General features: G+C 37.6%; 1 protein-coding gene across 6 annotated transcripts in view; it reads left to right on the forward strand.

The window, feature by feature from the left end:
* The window catches only part of LOC136885915 (uncharacterized), a 446154-nt gene that overhangs the window by 27943 nt on the left and 396225 nt on the right, over positions 1 to 21986 (forward strand). Inside the window, exon 1 of one of the 6 annotated variants that reach the window (XM_067158655.2) lies at positions 4045 to 4545. The exons of the other annotated variants lie outside the window; for them this stretch is intronic. The gene's annotated coding sequence lies outside the window, so the exon portion shown is untranslated. Of the gene's footprint in view, positions 1 to 4044; positions 4546 to 21986 lie in introns of those variants that run through there. 6 annotated transcript variants of the gene reach the window in all.

Here is a 21986-nt window from a genome sequence, read left to right on the forward strand (position 1 = left end):
TCTGTTTCCCTAATTTCACATATTTCATGTCTGTTGACAGATGGTACTCTCCACAAGTCGCCATCGCAGATACCATTTTCTGAGGAGAGAGACAGTGCTTTAGTATGTCCGCGTCTTATCTGAGACAGTTTACTTGTTACTTTACCTCTGTGTAAGTAAATGAGACGCTCAAAAAGTTTCTCTTATGAGCCACATCAGGATATCGATGGTTATGTCCAATCTTTTTGGGTTCTTCCCGCCCATATAAATGTGCCTGATAACTCCATGCATTCGTTCCAAATGCATGTTGGTATTGAGACCTGCATGGAGGCGATGGCAATACGCCCAACTAGAAGCACAGTGTTTATAATGCAGCTCGAAATACAGTATAGGGCAAATTCCAGAGTGTCCGGATCACTTTTTAAATCGCTTAATGCCTGATTTAACATCCTCAAAAATGCATCCGAATCTTTCTCTTCTAGCAGAATTCTTAATATCTTGTAAGTTTCAGCCTGCTTTTCCCTTTAATTTTACTAAGATTTTTTTCTCCACGCGCGGTCAACATTCCAGGAACAAAAAATGTCGAAACTTGGTAGGAAGCATTACTTTCATCCAGGCATGAAAACTTTAGTCTCAAGTTTTTGAGACATAGCCTCTCTCAAAACAGACATGAATATTTCCATGACTGTCGTGTCAGATCTGTTACTCAGCATGAAAGCACACGGGAACCCTTGGCATTTTTCGTTGATAACTAGCAGTGTAGCCAGTTCAAATCCATATGAATTCATCCCGTGTGTGCTATCAAGGCAAATGCAGTTAGAACCACATTTTTCAAGCATTTCCCTTTGTGATTCGTTCACAAGAATAAACACAAAATCCTCTATGTTTAACTGAGGATTTGAGGAAAGAATCCTTTATGCCTTGTAGAAACGCACTGCATCTTCTAGTCTATCCACCTCACGGATCCAGGCTTCGACACTCGTGCAATCATTTCAGTGCCGTACTGCCTCAGATTTTAAATTATACTGTTGTTCGATGTTAAACAGATCTTTCATGGCGAGAAGATATATGCGATCTATATCTGAACAGCCTATATAAAATCGAACATCATGAACAATTTTATCAAAGGAATTTTCGTGGCTATTTTACTTGCTATATCTTCCCTCTAATTTTGTCAGCCTCAGACGACGCAGTTCTGGTTGGTGACCGACATGGTTTTTGCAGAAATTAGCAACTGTTTTTCCTGATGAGCTGAATGTAAAATCTATTTTCGAGGGACAATGACCGTTTATTTTATTTGTTCCTAAAATTTTATCAAAGAGTATATTCTGCCCCTTAGTCTTGTAAACTTTTCTGATGATGATAATAATAAATAAAATCAATAATAAAAATATATAAATAAAATTACTCAAAAACTTAATAAAATTAATAAGCATAATTAACCGAAATGTCCGTAGTATGGGCGCCAGAGTTCACCAGAATGGATCCCTCGAATTTAGATAAGAGCATGATAAACTTTATATCCCAGGGCGTGTACATAATGCTGCGTACTGGTACATCTGCTGCAGGCCTTACCTAACCTCCTGAAAACGACTAATTAGGTAGGAACTGCACCTAGGTTCATCAATAACACTGATTCTAAAATAGCTACCTATATTCTTAACAAATTCCGTGCATGAGCACCTCATCAACATACAACATTATACATATAATACACACATAAAATATTGCTGGAAGACTCCATATTTACAACAATAATAATAATAATGAAAACAGTGGGGAAACGAAAGCGAGAACTAAGCTACCATTTGTAGATGATCCGATGAACAATGCACATGTATGAAGATAAATACCCTTCACTGTCTCTATATCAATTCGACTTACCGATTCTCATAATCGGCAGTTATCACATCACACAGATACTGTACCTTGCACTACTGTGTTCACATATTTTAACACTTGTTGTAAAGATATATACACACGTCTGTCGATCCTCAACATAAATTTATGGAAAGTCTGAGATAGCTTTCACCAACATATAATGCTAGGCCGCCACAAGTGCTACAATACTTAATGCGCAAGCACTCTCCACAATCAGCCACTTTCCACGAACATAACAAGACTACGCTCCATGAACGTTTGAAGTCCAGTCCATTGCAGCCGTGTCACTCCTGTACCGTGTATCAGCACCACTTCCTTCCCGCACAGTGCGTCAGTTGTTGTTGTTGTAGTTATCTTCCTTCTCGTTCCTTTACAATCACCTCTACAATCACCCTTACAATCCTTTTCTCATAATGTCCAGGTTGCCGCCGTATGATCAACCTTTATAGACATCAACATCCCCCTCCTCTCAGATGAGACGTCTGGATTGGTGCTTGCCCACCAATCATGAGTGAACCTCTTGTCAAAACCAAGCCCACCAAACTTTCCTAATACAACAACAAGCTCATCTCATCAGGCTGGGATACATACATGACTCATGAATTTCCCGACACAAGTACATCACAACAAACACTGGGGCAGCCATATGACTCATTCAAATTACCAGAGTTATTAAAGCAATGTTTTCCCACTCCTGCAAAACAAATTACTCATACCTACATATGTGGATATCTTCCAGCTTACCAATATAAATGGCAAAATATACAAATGAAATACTGATGATAATAATAATAATAATAATAATAATAATAATAATAATAAATCGAATACTGACAATAATATCTATAACTTCTACATATAATTCGGGGGTGTGATATATGTACTATCACAGTCTTAAAATAACCATCGCGATGACCAGGCATTTTTGTAGAACCATCAGTTTTACTTACATATTTAGAGCGCCATGTGATGTACTCACAGACATGGTCTTTCTCAGTGTTCGCCTTCTAGCTATAAAACTCCTCACTACTGGAGAATTCCAGAGTCTAGTGTTAAATAAAATTGTCATGATTGTTCGTATAATGTTGCACCGCATCCATTCTTGAGTCCAGTAACTCTGAACAAATTGGACATCTCACTTTCGCCAATACACAGTCTGTGCGTGGATTTTCGTGCTTTACACTTCACATTGTACTTATGAGTGCTGAAACTCCGTGGCTCAGGCGGCAGCGCGTCGGCTTCTCACCGCTGGGTTCCGTGGTTCCATGTTATATTTGTGCTGGACAAAGCGGAGGTGGGACAGGTTTTTCTCCGGGTACTCCGGTTTTCCCTGTCATATTTCATTCCAGCAACACTCTCCACTATCATTTCATTTTATCTGTCAGTCATTAATCATTGCCTCAGAGGAGTGCGACAGGCCTCGGCAGCCGGCGCAGTTCCTATCCTCGGCGCAAGATGGGGGCTTCATTCATTCCATCCCTGACGCGGTAACTGACTGGAAAATAGGTTGTAGGTTTTCATGAGTGCTGAAACTGCAGAAGTCACATGTAAATATCATTGCGTCACCTGAATGTTTCGTCTTAAAATGACGATTCAAGTTTTTGTATAATTGAAGGATGTAGAACATACTGTGCACACAAAGTTATTCATGTCTACTTTATAATGAAGTAATACACTAGCTTAACAATTTCACTCCAAAATTCTCAAAGGAAAAACTTCAATCCACGTTTTTACAAACTTATTCTTACTACCGCACGCTACAGATTGGGAGCGAGCATCTTTTCGCGCGGGATCTTCGGGAATGCATACACTACAAGAAAAGAAAGAGTTGTGTATAATTATAGGATGTACCGGTAGAACATACTGCACACACGAATTTATTCATCACTATTTTATAATTAAATTGAATACACTACCTTAATTACTTGTGACGACGCGATAGAATTAAATAATACACTAGCTAAATTATTTCTCTCAAAGAATGAAAGGCGAGCGAGACTTGTGACACGATGCGTTCGGCACTACGAGCCGAGTGACACCGAATATAACCGATGACGGCTCCTGATTGTCAGACGCTGGACAAAAGTCTGATGGAGGGGAGCGTGACGTCGCGAGGTTACACGTTTCGATCTTGCTTATGTTGTGCAGTTGCAGCTATCTACCTTGCAGTTGCAGTACAGTGAGGCTGAGGCCACGTGCTGTCTAATGATGTTTAACTAATTTTATATTTGTTTTTGTGAAAATGCCACGGAAATGCTGTGCACCGGGTTGCAAGTCCAATTATGCCTCAAAGGATGTTAAAAGTGAATACATACAGTGTTTCTTTTTTCCGAAAGAAAAAGAGTTGTATAATCAGTGGGTGAAAAATATTCCAAGGAAAGGCTGGGCTCCTTCGGAGTCAACTGTTGTGTGCATTAAGCATTTTGAGCCAGGCTGCTTACAACATGAACTTCGATATAGGATTGCCACAGGCGAGGAAAAGATTTTTGTGTATGATAGACCGAAACTGAAAGCTGGTTCTATTCCAACCATTTTTGATGATCGAGTACTGGAAATGGAAGAGAAGTTAAAAACTGTTGAGGTAGACGCATTGAAAAAGCCTGCTGTAGATTACAGTGTCGGAAATTTTGAACAAGGGAGGAGTAGCTTCTACAAGAAATTAGAAAACACTTCAATAAAAATACGGTATGCAAATTAACTTCAGTTTTTAACCAATCATATTATTTAACTCTTGCAATATTTGTGTTTGTTTATTGTTATTCATTTTCCCTACATGGTTAAATCACGATATGTCTAATCGTAACCAGATTATGGTATTTAATAAAAAAATCAGTATACCAATTTATTGCAAGGTTAACGAACCTCATAATAATGCATGTTTAGAAGCATTTTTTCTTATCCTCTGCAGTAGCTTTCATAATTTTGACCTGAGTGCATTCATACTACACTGTTAACCAGAACACTAATTTAATGAACAGACAGTCCGGTTTCATTGCTAAATGGGTAGAATGCTGGCTTTTGGTCCAAGGGGTACCGTGTTCGATTTCCGGCCGGGACGGAGATTTTAACTTTCATAAGTTAATTCCTATCAATCAGGGACTGGGTGTTTGTGCCGTCTTCAGGTTTATAATTCATCTCCATCCTCACAGACACGCAGATCGCCTATGCGGCGTCTACTCGAAGGACCTGCACCAAGGCTCTACGGAGGCCACACGCCATTATAATTATTATAATAATAATTATTAACAGACACAATATATATTACTACTTGTTATATCTGGTGTTATGGCCATGACGTCAACGAACTTGCCGGTTTCGGGACGTGCGTGTGTGTGACAGCTCCCAGCGTGGTAGTAAAGGATGGCAGTTACTATGGCAACCAGTACATGTTAAGTTGTCTCCGCTTGATCAGAATTGTAGCTAGTTTAGCCAAAACTAAAGCTAAATTTCCTCATAAGACTTGCATCTATCAACATATTGCCCTTTTGTACATTTTGTGTTACTCATTTACTAAGACATTGTGGTACACTTAACTCATATTTTCCCAATTGGAGCATAGTTCATCATGGCTTTGCATCAGGCATGTACAAATACATGATGCTGGAAGCTGAAGTCAATAAGTGATCAGTATCAGCCAGAATTGGTGGTGTCTGTATAGCCTAATCATATAACAGTGTATAGTAAAATACATTATTAATTTATTGAGCTATTTAGAAATTTAATTTGAACTTCTGATGGTAACTTACAGTAATCTAGACTCAAACTTAATAGTGTATCTTTTCTTTTGTTTTTAGGATGAGCAGGACTGGTGCCTTTATATACAGTATATATTCTCATCAACCCTTCCACAAATGATCACGGACATTCCTCTATCCTGAAACTGGTTTCTAAGTACATGCATGCTTGGAGCGACATTTATACAGAGCAGTTCAGTTTTGTGTAGCAGTAGTAGTAGTAGTATCAATCAATCAATACTGATCTGTGTTTAGGGCAGTCGCACAGGTGGCAGATTCCCTATCTGTTGTTTTCCTAGCCTTTTCCTAAATGATTTCAAAGAAATTGGAATTTATTTTATTTTTTTATTTATTTTTTTTTTTTGCTAGGGGCTTTACGTCGCACCGACACAGATAGGTCTTATGGCGACGAGAATTGGAAATTTGTGCCTGAACCGTGCATGCTTGCCCTGTCCGTGATGGTGTGTCGCCAGTGGAGATATCTTGACCTATAACCTCCATTATTGATAGCATGCACAGTGTACTGTTTCTGTATATTAACCTTGACAACTGAAAGTGATATCAGTTGCAGTTACACATTCCTGACATCTTTTGATGAAATAACCATTCACACACATGAGTTCTTTGGTTATGTTCCTAATTTCTGCTGTAACAATCCCCTGCAGTTCCTCTACATTGAGGGTAATTCAATATGAACATAATTTTTTAGAGTTCCCCACAAATAAAAGTTGCACATGTGGAATTTCCTTTAGAAATAAATCACAGTTGACAAAAACATTTTTTTTAAATGTCATCTAAAGAATTGGCGTCATATGGGCTATAGCAGAATCTTGTTGAAATTACCTGTTTTTCTCTAGTCACCTGACAACTTATCAAAAACTGTTACAAGTATGTTTAATTTTGAGGTCAGAGTTTGACAGAGCTGTGAGCGACCTAAATAGGAACAAGGCTTGAACAACAATTGATGACATTCCCTCTGAATTACTGACTGCCTTAACAGAAATCAGCATGGTAAGGTTATTCCATTTACAGTAGAACCTCGATAATTCGAAATCGGTTAATTCAAAATCCCACGTAATTCGAAGAAGCTCTCGTTCCCGGAAACATGAGATACAGTTTTGCATGTTATTTAAATTGTTTAATTCGAAATACGGATAATTCGTAATTCGAAGTACAATGTCGGCCCCATTACCGAAATTCAGACTTTTAATTCGAAACTGCCTTTACATTTTAAAACAATAGTATGTTACAGAGTAACTTCAACTCGAAATTTATCCGCGTCATAATAGAACGCGTGTTCCGGAACGTGGAGGGGTAGCTTTCCGCACTTACACTCACTTCAGTGGGTCTACAGTGCGCTTCATGATTGCCAAGTTGAATGAAATCGGAATTCTTTTGTAGCCTATCCAACCTTTTCAGGAACGCCGTAATATCACGCAACAGGCAGTGTGCGGGAAAACAGAATGCGCGAACGCTGGCGATGCCGACAGTTGACGAAAAAGCGTGGCTCATATAATAAATTCGTAGGCACCGAACAATACTGGCATTGCCGATGAAACTGCATTGCTTTATTTTAATGCGAGCCCAAACGGTCTTATGGTTTTGAAGGAGAAAGTGCCAGCCGGTGAATCGTACAAGGGTCGGGGATGGGGGTCATTGTAGTGCGTTGCAATTGCAGTGCACATGGAAGCGAGAAACTTTATCCCCTCGTCATAGAAAAGTTCGATAGGCTACGTTTTAAGGGCGTCGGGCACTTTCCATCCCAGTACAAAGCATCTAAAAATGCAAACAGTACAGATATCCAAAAAATAATGCATTTGCACATGGGAACCAGCATAATTTATCCTCGTCTTTGAATTGTGTGATTTTTTTCTTTCGTTGCGTGAGGTTATGTTCGTCAGTGATTTATCCAAGTGCATTATTTGAACATTGTAAATGCACCTTGTTGGATACATTTCGGAAATAGATTTTCTATGGCATTGGAAAGGTTTAAACTGTGAATCGAGGTGATTGCATGTATTAATGGGTCTTAGAATACTTTGTGACGCGGCAAGTGTTCACATTTCTGAAGTACGAGAAAAGTGCCATAGCGGGAAATCGTACAAGGATAGAGTCATAGGAAAGTTTGATTTTAAGGGCATCGGGTACTTTCTGTGTAAATACAAGGCATCTAAAATGCATACAGTATAGTACTCCAATGAATAAAGCACTTGCACATGGGAGCCAGCATAGATTTCTCCTCGTCTTTGAATCGTGCTTTTTTTTTTTTTTTTTTTTTTTTTTCTTTCGTTGCGTGAGGTTATATTTGCCGGTGAGATATGCAAGTGCATTATTTGAATACTGTAAATGCACCTTTTTGGATACATTTTGGAAATAGTTCTTTTTTCATGGCATTTGAAGGGTATAAACTGTGAATCAAGGTTAACTGCATGCAGTAACGGGCCTTAGAATATTTCGTAACGCGGCAAGGGTTGGTACTTCTGAATTGCGAATTGGCGGTTAATTCGAAATCACGTAATTCGAAGTCCGATTTTTGAGTCCCAACGACTTCGAATTAACGAGGTTTTACTGTAGTGTGTAAGATGTATGAGACAGGAGAAGTCCCATCCAGTTTTTGGCAAAATGTTGCTATACCTATTCCCAAGAAAGCTGGTGCTGACAGGTGTGAAAACTATCGCACCATTAGTTTAGTATCTCATGCCTGTAAAATTTTAACACGTATTATTTACATGGAAAAACAAGTTGAAGCTGAGTTGGAAGAAGATCAATTTAGCTTCAGAAGAAATGTAGGAACACATGAAGCAATCCTGACTTTACGTCTGATCATAAAGGATCGAATCAAGAAGGACAACCCCACGTACATGGCATTCGTAGATCTAGAAAAGGCATTCGATAATGTTGATTGGACCAAGCTATTTCAGATTCTGAAGGTGATACCGAGAACAAATAATTATCTACAATCTGTATAAAAATCAGTCTGCAGTGATAAGAATCGAGGGCTTTGGAAAAGAAACAGCAATCCAGAAAGGAGTTAGGCAAGGCTGCAGTTTGTCCCCTCTCCTTTTCAGTGTTTACGTAGAACAGGCATTAAAGGAAATCAAAGAGTAATTTGGAAAGGGAATCACAGTCCAAGGAGAGGTAATCAAAACCTTAAGATTTGCCGATGATATTGTTATTTTATCTGAGACTGCAGAAGATCTCGAGAAGCTGCTGAATGATATGGATGAAGTCTTCGGTAAGGAGTACAAGATGAAAATAAATAAGTCCAAAACAAAAGTAATGGAGTGCAGTCGAACGAAGGCAGGTGATGCAGGAAATATTAAATTAGGAAATGAAGTCTTAAAGGAAGTAGATGAATATTGTTACTTGGGTAGTAAAATAACTAACGATGGCAGGACATAAAATGCAGATTAGCACAAGCAAGGAAGAGCTTTCTTAAGAAAAGAAATGTGCTCACTTCAAACATTTATATAGGAATTAGAAAGATGTTTTTGGAGACTTTCTTGTGGAGCGTGGCATTGTATGGAAGTGAAACATGGACGAGAACTAGCTCAGAAAGAAAGAGAATGGAAGCTTTTGAAATGTGGTGTTACAGAAGAATGCTGAAGGTGATATGGATAGATTGAATCACAAATGAAGAGATACTGAATCGAATTGGCGAGAGGAGATCGATTTGGCTAAATTTGACGAGAAGAAGAGATAGAATGATAGGATACATCTTAAGACACCCAGGACTTGTTCAGTTGGTTTTTGAAGGAAGTGTAGGTGGTAAGAACGGTAGGGGTAGACCAAGATATGAATATGACAAGCATAGTAGAGCAGATGGAGGATGTGGTAGCTACGTAGGAATGAAAAGGTTAGCACTGGATAGGGTGGCATGGAGAACTGCATCAAACCAGTCTATGGACTGATGACTCAAACAACAACAACTCTCCCATTCTTTTTAGTCATATAATGGAACTTATAAATTAATGAGGGATTCTGTGTGCTCCAATACAGTATGTATTGTTCTGTGTTATGAAATGGCGTATGGCTTTTAGTGCCGGGAGTGTCCGAGGACATGTTCGGCTCGCCAGATGCAGGTCTTTTGATTTGACACCCGTAGGTGACCTGCGCGTCGTGATGAGGATGAAATGATGATGAAGACGACACATACACCCAGCCCCCCGTGCCAGCAAAATTAACCAATTAAGGTTAAAATTCCCGACCCTGCCGGGAATCGAACCCGGGACCCCTGTGACCAAAGGCCAGCACGCTAACCATTTAGCCACGGAGCCGGACTGTTCTGTGTTGATATATGACTATGGAAATAAAAGCCTCAGCGGAAAAAGAAAAGGTCAAATGTTGATGGCAGTGCTGTCAACAATGTTTCATAAAACCCAATTATGGAAATTTGCTCATTTTTCATCATCATGGAGCCGTAATTCATGCATAGTAGTTAATGTGTAAGGTTTCAATTTAAGAAGTTTGATAGCAGTATGGACCAAGGCTTTTGAAACACCAACTTCCTGCACAACACATTGTAGAAATTTTTTAAAAATTATTATTATTATTTTTTAATTTTTTTTTTTTTTTTTGCTAGTTGCTTTACGTCGCACCAACACAGATAGGTCTTATGGCGACGATGGGATGGGAAAGGGCTAGGAGTGAGAAGGAATTGGCCGTGGCCTTAATTAAGGTACAGCCCCAGCATTTGCCTGGTGTGAAAATAGGAAACCACGGAAAACCATTTTCAGGGCTGCCGACAGTGGGGTTCGAACCTACTATCTCCCGAATACTGGATACTGGCCGCACTTAAGCGACTTCAGCTATCGAGCTTGGTAGAAATTTATTTGGAGAGTGTGCAAATGAAACAGATTTAGTCAGTTTCCTTCCATCAGAACTTTTTATTTAGGCTTAGGAATTTTAGCATCTACTGATCCCATTGTTATTAAGAAGAATCCTAACAGTTTCCCTACCTGGAATTGGAGCTCCAGAAAATTTCACCTGAAATTGTTTATGCACCTCTGTACAAGAGTCAGTTTTTGCATTAATAGTCATACTCAAAAACACCTTGCAGTATAAGAATCTCATATTTGGGTACACGTCATCAATGCCCCACTCCAGTCGCCCGGGTGTGTTTTCGGTACACAATGTGTCTTAGAAATAACTTTAAAATATGTCATTCAATAGGTACATATTTTGGCTCCTTTCGGACTTCTTCAGTCTTAAAAATAAATTACAAAGTTAAGAAACGTTCCAAAACGTAACACTAAAACTGAGTACTTACGAAAAGTTAATCTTGAAATATCTTATCTTCAAAAACATAACCAAAAACCCCCCACATACCATATAGGAAAGACATGTGAAGGCACTCATTCTTTTAATCTTCACATATGAAATGTCCTGAGAAGTGTGACAGTGGATATATATATCAATTAGTAAGTTACATTTAAATCGTAATGTAGAAATTCTTACTGATTGACAGTTAGAAAACTGAAATATGCTGTCAGTATGGAAAATAAAAGCTTGATAATTGAAGTAGTGAGTTGCTCCAAGAAAAGATACATATAATGAAAAAAAGAAGGAAAAAAGAAAAAGTGCAGAGAGTGAATAAATGAAAGGGGAGTAGTAAATTAAAAATGAAATAAATGTGATTCGCTTCATGTTGCATGTTGAAAAAATATAAAAGCAAATGAACATTGCAAAACATCTCTATATATAAAACTAGCTGAAGTATCTGTGCTTCGCTACGGAATTCTAGGTTAGGTAGCGTGTGCGTTGTGAGCAAGATTGTATTAAATTGCACAGCTCTTAGCGTTACCCTAGAAACGCGATGGGTAAGTCGCCAAACGTCTCTTCACATATGAAGACTGGGTTAGGGAATTTTCATTGTAATGGTTGGCCTGCTTGCCTACCATCAGTCACAGTCAAGTTGGAGTGCTTTTATTATAATGGCAGACACACAATCTCCACCTGCCTTTTGGCATCCTCAGAAATACTGTCTTAGTAGTTTTCCTAACTGAAATGAACATAGGTCATTACAGTGACGTCAGTATGAATGGTACGATTAAAAGCAATGCTTTCATATGAAATACTCGATCAAATGAAAAACCACGCATTTTCTCACTTTTAACAAACAGTAATATGCTTCTGATCTAACAACCCAAAGTTCCAAAGCTGGAATGACCAAGACGTAGACAGCCGTGATCCATGAACACTCTTCATTTTTTCGGCGGGGGGAAGGGGGATTATATGTTATAAACCTCATTTTAAGTCCGTATTGAAAATTTTTTACTTTGCCCTTTTACTAATTTGTTTCATAGGAGCACCGAATGAATCGGAAAATCTCTATCCACTACAGTGGAGGCGGAAAGAATTATCTGACTTGGAGGCAAATTCTTCCTCTAAGCCAGAGGAGAAACCCCCTCTTCACTGCTAATTTGGAATAAAATGAATGTAGAATTTAATAAAAGTGAAGAGGAAGAAGCTTTTCTTAAGAAACGGTTCTCTTCAGGGTTGAATTTTGTTATTTAGTGAACTCTTGGTGCTATAATTTGGAAAAGGCCTAAATTGTAATTCTAGACGTGGTCGTACTACTACTACTACTACTACTACTACTACTACTACTACTACTACTACTACTACTACTACTACTACTACTAAGTGACCCTCTGTCTTAAATGTGCACACTGCTCCTTCAAAACAGAACGTCAGAGTAGGGATCGAATAGCGGGACGATTATGATGAACCAGTGTGTTACCTACCAGCAGTATCAGAAAATGTATGAACCAGAGGAATGGAATGCTAAAGAAAAAGTTTCTTAACTCCTCAGCTATTTCACGCCAATATTCTGTCAGGCTGTTATGCTCGGTACGCAGCAATAATCCCATCTATCGGAGTTGAGTGGCAGCATAAGAGACAAAGAACATCGCAACAAACACTGGTCAATATGTTATTGTCGATGAATGTTATGCACTTTCGATATTGTAGGCTTTCACATTTAGTTTTCTTCCTACTCTGAAATACCACTCTTATCATGGTACGGTAAAACTGAATAAAACATAAAACATCGGAAATTGTATTCTCTTTAACATTTGTTATGTAGTACTTTTTGATAGGACCAATAAAATAGGTATTTAAAAATTTAATTTTAGGTTTCTTCCCCTAAACTACAATTTCATCCAGGGTGAATAAAGTTGTTTATAGCTTTGACTGTAGTTTCTTATTCCCCGACTCTATATACCAATTTTCATTAAATTCTGTTAATCCATTTTCTCGTGGCTCGTCGATATGGACTTAGCAACAAACATGCAAATTCATGAATATCTGTGTTATAGCCAGTACGGTAAAAATGTTTGACATAAATTACCGGAAATTTAATTCTTTATAACTGTAGTTATGTAATATTTATCGATAGGACCACTAATAATATAAATATTTGAGAATTACATTTCAAGCCTTCCCTTAAACTACCATTTAACTCAGCGTGAATAAAATAATTTTTAGCCTAGATTGTAGTGGTTCATCCCCCGACTTTACATACTGATTTTCATTAAATTATCTTCAGCCGTTTTCTCGTGATGCGTGTACATACAGACAGACACAGAAATTACGGAAAAGTAAAATGTACATTTCCTTGTTACTGTCGATATGACTGATACAGAAATACCATTCTTTTCAAATTCTGAGCAATGTACAAACAAAACTCTTATTTTATATATAGATAACATGTCCTGACTGACTAATTCGTCATTGCCAAGCCAAAACTACTGGACAGAAATTAAATTTTGGGGATACATTTATATTACACTGTGGGTGCTCACTAAGAGAGCATTTTTGTATATTCCATTGCTAAGGGGAGGATTGTTTAAATGAGTATATCTATATATCAAACTCTTGACAGTTTAGAAATGTATAAATTGGTATTTGGAACCACCTTAAAAAATAAAGAAACATATTTTTTGTTTTCTGAAAATCATCTTAAGGAGGGTGAAAAGAGGTGAGGATACTTATATATAAAAAACAAGATGTTAGAGGCATAAAAATTGGTATACAGTGGAACCTTGGATTGCGAGCATACTTCGTTCCAGCAACATGCTCGTAATCCAAATCGCTCGTATAACAAAGCAAATTTTCCCATAAGAAACTATTGAAACTTGGATGATTCGTCCACAACACAAAAACATTTATTCGCATAACATTTCTAAAACAAAATATAACGTAAAACAATTAAACTGCTCTTTACCTTACAATAGAATCGTTGGGTGTGAGGGAGACAAGAGATGACATGAGCTTCTGAAACTCAGCAGTGAATGCCTCAGCTGCCTTAGCATCCAAACTGGAAGCCTCACCGTGCCTAACAACACTATGGATGCCACTTCTCTTCTTAAAGTTCTCAAACCATCACCTCTACTGGCCTTGAAGCTTTCTTCGACTTCTGTTGACGTACATGAACTACATGGTAATTTACTTACAAGGTCGGCGTCATCTTCCAGAACATGTGGCCGTTGCTTTGATACTCTTGTGACTCCTTTTGCTGCATCCACCCCTTTTATTTCTTCTTTCTTATTTAATATTGTGCAAATCGTTGACATAGACTTGTTATAAGATCTCGCGATATCAGCCACTCGCATACCTCGTTCGTGTTTTTCGATCATTTCCTTCTTAACTTCCACTGTAATCATCTCCTTCTTCCGACCGAATTCCTTTTTAGCCTTCTTTTCGTTTACAGGGCCCATCATTGCAGAACAGTTATATCACAGATGACAGAAACAAAATATGTACACACGTACGGTGTTGACTATGCGTGCGAGGCACGCCAACTGAAGTCCAGCGCGGGAAATGATTACACACACTTTCTCAGGAAAGAGAGTGGCAGGGGGAGGGGAAAACACAGGCATAAGGGAGGTGGAAACGTACGTACACGTGACGCTCGTATTGTGAAACCTCACTCTCTTATCAAGTTACAATTTATTTAAAATATTTGCTCGTCTTGCAAAACACTCGTAGACCAAGTTACTCGCAATCCGAGGTTCCACTGTATATCCATATATAAAAGTGAAACTGTTGACCAGTCGGAGTTGAGATTCCACTTGGTGATAGTTTCTTTATGTACTAGAAGTTAAATAAGATAAGTTTAGGAAAAATGGCTTCGGTAAAGAAGTAGGAAACTGGAAATAATAATAAAATTGCATTGAAAATTACTCACATGTGTTCAGCACTCCATTTTGAATATTTTAGGTCACAAAATGTAGCATTTTTAGTGATTTTGTGGGTAATATTGTTAATAATTACTGATATGAAGTAGGAGGATGTATTTATGATAGCCATCTTAGTTTCCAGAAATGTTATGGGATAGACTGGTCACTTTGACTTTACAGCAAAGTGCATGGAACTTACATTAGGTGAGGAAAGCATAGAAGGTACAACGCAGAGCATGGATGTTACAAGTTTTGTTTATGTTATTGATAGAAGACAATATATTTTCATAGGTTATGGTATGGTGTTGAGAAAAACAATGGTCTAGGGACAATCTAGGAACCTAATATTCATCCATAAAGTTGGAGAAGCCCCAATTCACGGTGTGATCAGTCTCTAGCCAATATGTACACATTTGCATCCATACAATAGGATAAATCTGACCTACACGTTGGACGTTTTCTAGTCATTGTAAAATAAAATAATTAATTTGCTTCCTTGTTCAAAAATTCTGGCTTTTAGTTAATGTACATGTTGTAAACTATGTAAATTTCGCCCAAAACACAAATTTGTAAGAAGCATAAGACCATTGTATTTAGTAATTAGTATTAATTTAAGTTTAGTATTAAGTTTCAATATTAATAGATTTAAGACTTGACCTTAAGATTAGTATTAGGCTGAAGATGCCCAGAAGTAGGGGGAAACATGTCCCTAACTAGTGTTTATAATTCATGTAGAATTTAATCACTACAAAATATAATTGTATTGAATAGGTGGACACTAATTTTATTCAAGAAAGAATTACTTATTGTATCTTCAATATGGAACAAAATGAGATTCGTTACTTCTAAGTGGTATGTTCCGAGCTGTTAGCGGAAATATGACGTGGGAGGACATCCAGTAGACGAATAAGTTTAAGTGGTGTATTTAAAAGTAGGAAAGATCACAATATGACGATAAAGTTGGAATTCAAGAGGACAAACTGGGGCAAATATTCGTTTATAGGAAGGGGAGTTAGGGATTGGAATAACTTACCAAGGGAGATATTCAATAAATTCCCAATTTCTTTGCAATCATTTAAGGAAAGGCTAGGAAAACAACAGATAGGGAATCTGCTACCTGGGCGACTGCCCTAAATGCAGATCAGTAGTGATTCATTCATTGATTGATTGATTGATTGATTGATTGATTGCAATGCAAACAACATTGGTCTGGACTGGTTAAGTTTGGGGCTGGACTAGACAATTGGTCTGGATACACCACTCGTATGAGGACAAGCAAAGGTTAGAGCCGCGAAGCGGCGTTAGGCCTCTAGTTGCACTGCAAGCACCCTTGGTCTGGAGAGGTTAGGGTAGGGCCTGGATTAGGCTATTGGTCTGGACTGGTTTGGATAGAATCTGGACAAGAGCATTGGTCTGGGCTGGTTAGGATAGGATCTGGACAAGAGCATTGGTCTAGACTAGTTAGGGTAGGGGCTGGACTAGACCATTGGTCTAGACTGGTTAGGATAGGGGCTGGACAAGAGCATTGGTCTGGATAGACCTGTCACATGGGGACAAGCCGTTGAAACTGGAGACCTGAGGCCACTTCGCGTTTCTAATCTGGATGCTTACGCCCCCAGTTCCCTTTGTTTGTCCCCAAATCATTGCTCTTCTCAACAGCATACCATATATCAGTAACATGAACAAAACTTATAACTTCCATGATATGCGCTGTAACTTCCATACTTTCCTCATCTACTGTAAGTTCCATGCTTTGTTCTAAAGTCAACGTGACCAGTCTATCCCGTAACACCTCTGGAAATGAAGATGGCTAATACATCCTCTTACTTCATTATGAGTAATTATTACCAATATTATCCACAAAATCACTAAAAATCGTACATTTTAGGACCTGAAAATGTTCAAAATGGAGTGCTGAATACTTGTCAGTAATTTTCAATTCAATATTATTATTTCCAGTCCCCTACTTCTCTACCTCTGCTGAAAAAATTCAGCCCGTAAGTGTAAAATGGGTTTTTATACCAAAAAACAAATATATTCCTTTCTCTGAACCTGTTGACACGTGAGGTTGAAATTTAACATGACGGTTCCTCCTGTATGTCTTAGATTTTTGATAAGAAGTGATCTTGAAATAATATACCCCTAAGGGTTTTTGAATGGGGCGGAGCGGCTGACAACATAAATATTCGTCTCCAACCGTTATATTCATTTCTCTCCAACTGTTTGACATATTGGCTTGAAATTTCACATGGTTGTTGACTTTGTCTTGGATTTTGAATAAGAAGTGGTCTTAAGCAATACACCTGTAAGAGATTCTGACTATGAGGGCGAGACCTAAAAACACAAATATTCATAGGCATATCTCTGAAATCGACTAACATATGAGGTTGAAATTTCACATGATGTTTGCTCCTATATGTAATATATCTTAAATAAGAAGTGTCTTAAATCAATACACCCCCTAAGGGTGTTTGACTGGGGGTTGGGTTTTAGTCTTCATTTCTCTCAGTTTGTCATACGAGCTTGAAATTTCACATGATCGTTGTCCTATATGTTCTAGATTTTAAATAAAAAATAATATGCCCCTAAGGTGTTTCGACCGGGAGGTAAAGGCCTCCAAACTGTTTGACGTATGAATTTGAAATTTTACAAAAACTTGGGATGTTGTAGGAGTCAAATATGATTTTAAATATTTCAAGTATAATGTTTGGGATTATGTTGAAGTTGTAAACCCAAGTCTCCAAAACAGCCAAGTTACTCGACCAAATTTCTGACTCCTTTTCGTTATTGCCAAAAAAAAGTTATTTGTAAAACTCAGGGGTTGAAGTCGATGCACAACTGGAGGAATTTTTTTTAGAATGTATGCCATTAATGGCACCTACGAATTCTTGCGGACGTTGAATGTATAATATTCAAATATTTAAACCTCTCGAATTACTAATCACTTTCCTCAAGCTTAATATATATAATAGGCCTAAATAATAGAGGAAGTTTCATCTCGATTTTTATGAGAGATCAGTGCTGCCATCGATACACACTAAATTCTGTCTTAGATTTTAAATAAGAAGTGGCCTTCAAACAATACGCCCCTAAGGGGTTTTGACTGGGGGATGAAAATGATACAAAATTATTAACTATGAAATCATTTGAATTACGACTTTAAAATTTCAGATCGTATCCTAGGTGTTAAATAACAGAATGTTTGAAATGAATTTAACCTCTCAGAGAGTTAAATTGGGGTTAAGATCCGAAAACAAATATATTCATTCCTTCCTCCGAAACCGTTTAACATATGAAGACAAAATTCCAAATAGCGGTAGGCCTATATATTTTAAATCGTAGGTGTGAATTAGGAAATATTTTTAAACATCCCACCCGTAAGGTGTTGAAAATGGGGTTATCTCCGCAAACTAAATTAATCCCTCCAAAACCATTTGACGTACAGATTTGTAATTTTACGAGAATGTTCTTCGTTTATGTTTTAGATGTAAATTATCATATACTTAAAAATATTCATAGGCATATCTCTGAAATCGACTAACATATGAGGTTGAAATTTCACATGATGTTTGCTCCTATATGTAATATATCTTAAATAAGAAGTGTCTTAAATCAATACACCCCCTAAGGGTGTTTGACTGGGGGTTTTAAATCGTAGGTGTGAATTAGGAAATATTTTTAAACATCCCACCCGTAAGGTGTTAAAAATGGGGTTATCTCCGCAAACTAAATTAATCCCTCCAAAACCATTTGACATACAGATTTGTAATTTTACGAGAATGTTCTTCGTTTACGTTTTAGATGTAAATTATCATATACTTAAAAATATTTCTCCCTTAAAGGGGTTTAGATGGTTGTTGACTCTCGAAAAACACAATATCCGTTCTTCTAAAACTGTTTCAGGCATGATCTTCAAGTTTTATATGAAGGGTGATCTTCTATGTTCTAGATTTTAAGAAGTGTTTTTAAAACATTTACCACCTAAATAACATTCATTCCTCCATTACTGTTTGACGTACAACATCTAAATTTCACTTTTACATGCTAGATGCTAAATAAGATAGTGTTTAAAAAATTCCAATTCTTCTGGAAAGATAAGAAAATGAATGATCATTCCCCAAAACTGTTTAACGTACAAACTGAGCGTGTATTTTCTAAGCTCAGTCAAGAGTAGACTCTCCCAAATGTACAATTTTGAAAAATAACTTTCATTATAAAACTAGAGCAAAGCACGGGTATCTTGCTATTGAAGTAACAGACTGTCAAGTAGATCAGTTGTTCATTATGGGAAAGGGTGGGAGGGACAACTTTAACTGAAAATTTGTGAAATTTATTAAGAAGGATTTTTAATGCCTCGAAAAAGAAAGCCTAAATCTCATTTGAATATTGAAACCCTTTGATCTATATGTCTCAAAATGCTTTCATAGATGTTAATTAATTTGCCTTATTTTCTCTAGATGTAGAATCAATAAATCATTGTCAGTGGATGTAAATTGATTATTAAAATCTCTCATGTTTGATCATTGCTGAAAATCAATAGTGTTTTTCAGCATAGAGTAAACATGTTCTTGATAAGGGATTTGGAAGTTTTCACCAATTTGCCCAATGTACCTAGCTTGAAGTGCAGTTGTGACAGTTGAGTTGTTAAACACTTGAATTGGAATATACTGTGTCTCATTATTGTTGACAGGATGTGTGTTATAAACAATTTTGGGGTTGGTGTTATGAATTTTTAAAGGTGACCTCATTTTGTTGTTTGTTATTAAGCTGAGAATGAGGTATATATTTTTTGGTTCTTTAGCAAGGGAAGTGGAGGGTTTATTTTTAATTTGTGAATTACGCTGTCAACAAACTGTTTATTATAACCATTAAGTTACTGAGTGCAATACTGTAAATGTTATTCACTTCTTTTTTCAAATTCTTGATCGACAGAGGGATGTTAAAAGTTCTATTTACTGAGCTATGAAAAACTGTTTTCTATTCTGTGCCTGAATGTTGGGAATGGTTTCTTATGATGTTACAAGTTTGCATGGGTTTTCTGTAAATGTCATGCCATATGACCTATAATACCAAAAAAAAAAGCAGATCACCAACCTATTTAAAAAGCAGCCGTTTTCAACCTGTCCCATGAATGCTTAATGCAGTTCATGTCCTGTGAATTAGCTGGCCAATTCATATGGTTGTTACCTGCATTGCATGCTATGAAATGTGTTATTTGTAGGGTAAATCGTACTGTAATAGCTCTTTCTGGCACAGCGAGGAAAGTATTGGCAAACTACCTCACTCCCCATTTTGCCTAATTTACTTCATGGCTTTTGTAGTTTCTCCATGGCCACGAGCTATTCAGTGGTGCTATTTGTGGATCAGGCTAGCCCCTGGGCCGATGACTTAACGGACGAGAAATGTTTTAGTACAATAGAAAATTAAAGTTATCATATATATAACCTAATTGAAAATGAGAGAAGGCTTCTGTGATTTAAATATCAGTAAATAACACGCTTTGATATTAGTGTTCCTATACTGGATTTTTTTTGTAAAAACTTTTTCTTGCGAGTATATTGTGAAAGCGACGTATCTTTTTAATTTGCGAAAGCTTGCGATCTGTGCTGCCGCCCACATATAATGTACTAGCTGATGTACCCGTGCTTCGCTACGGAGTTCTGCATTGCATACGAAATTCTAGTGTACACGTTGTGAGTAAGATTGTATTAAATTGCATAGCTCTTAACATTACCCTAGGAACGCGACCGGGAAGTCACCGAACATTTTTTCTCATATAAAGACTGAGTTAGGGAATTTTCACTGTAATGGTAGACCCACTTGCATACCATCAGTCACAGTCGGGTTGGAGAGTTTTCATTATAATGGTAGACACTCGCTCTCCACCTGCCTTTTTACATCCTCAGAAAGACTGTCTTATTGTTAGTGGTTTTCAGAACTGAAATGAATATACATTACAATGACGTCAGTAGGAATGGCGCGATTAAAAGCAATGCTTTCATATGAAATACTCGATCAAATGAAACACCACATAGTTTCTCACTTTTAAAGAACAGGACTACACTGCCGATCTAACAGTCCAAAGTTCCAGAGCTGGAATGACCAAGCCGCAGACAGCCGTAATTCGTGAACACTCTTAGACGTTTTTCGGCGGGAAGAGGGTCGAATAGTGGAGACTCCCAGGGCATAAACTATGCCCTTTTACTAATCTGTTTCTTAGGAGTACCCGATGAGTAGGAAAACATCAATTCACTATACTGGCGGCGGAAAAATCTATCTGGCTTGGAGGTAAGTTTTTCCTCCAAGCCAGAGGAGAAACCCCCTCTTCACTGATAATTTGGAATAAAATGAATGCAGAATTGAATAAAAGTGAAGATGAAGAAGCTTTTCTTAAGAAATGGCCTAAATTGTTATTCTACACCAGGCCATACTACCACTACTAAGTCAGCTTCTGCCTTAAGGCTTGGTTTCTCAGAACCGACGCATGCGAGGTGCGAGGCCCGCCTCGCACAAATCCAGACTACACGAGCTTATGCAAGTGGTTTCTCAAGCTGCGCGGTGCGCAGTGTGCGCAACCTCGCAGTGAGACCTCGCAGCGTCACCGTGCACTGATTCGTCCGGCCAGATTTGTGCGAGGCGACATTGTTTCTGTTCTTGTTTTTACTGTTTTAAGCAACACGATGAGCTTTACGGACGAAGTGGACGAGGAACTGATTAAAGAAGTTCGAATACACCCAGTGTTGTATAACTTACAACACAAGAGCTACAAAAACAACGTTGTGAAAGACAACTTATGGAAAATGATATCACTGAAGTTGGATAGAACAGCTAATAAATGTTGCTAGTTTTATGTAGTATACGATGGTCTTCAGAAGGAAAGAGTTCGTAAAAATAGAATCTCAAAAAATGGAGGTACCAGACGATTAATGTTAATTTACTGTCATTTGGAACCTCCGTTCTTGGGATTCTTTGTGTTTTCATTGATGTGGTAGCTGCCTCTGTGGATCGGTGGTAGGGTGTCTATTATTCTATTATTATTATTATTTATTATTATTATTATTATTATTATTATTATTATTATTATTATTATTAATGTTACTTATAACAAATATAATGAGTTCAGTTTCAAAGGATTAAATTATTAACAGATTTAGAAATGATATATCAACCAATAAATATATATAATTTTACAAAATTTGTATTGTTCATT

This window comes from Anabrus simplex, chromosome 1, assembly GCF_040414725.1.
Source record: "Anabrus simplex isolate iqAnaSimp1 chromosome 1, ASM4041472v1, whole genome shotgun sequence".
Taxonomy (NCBI): Eukaryota; Metazoa; Arthropoda; class Insecta; order Orthoptera; family Tettigoniidae; genus Anabrus; species Anabrus simplex.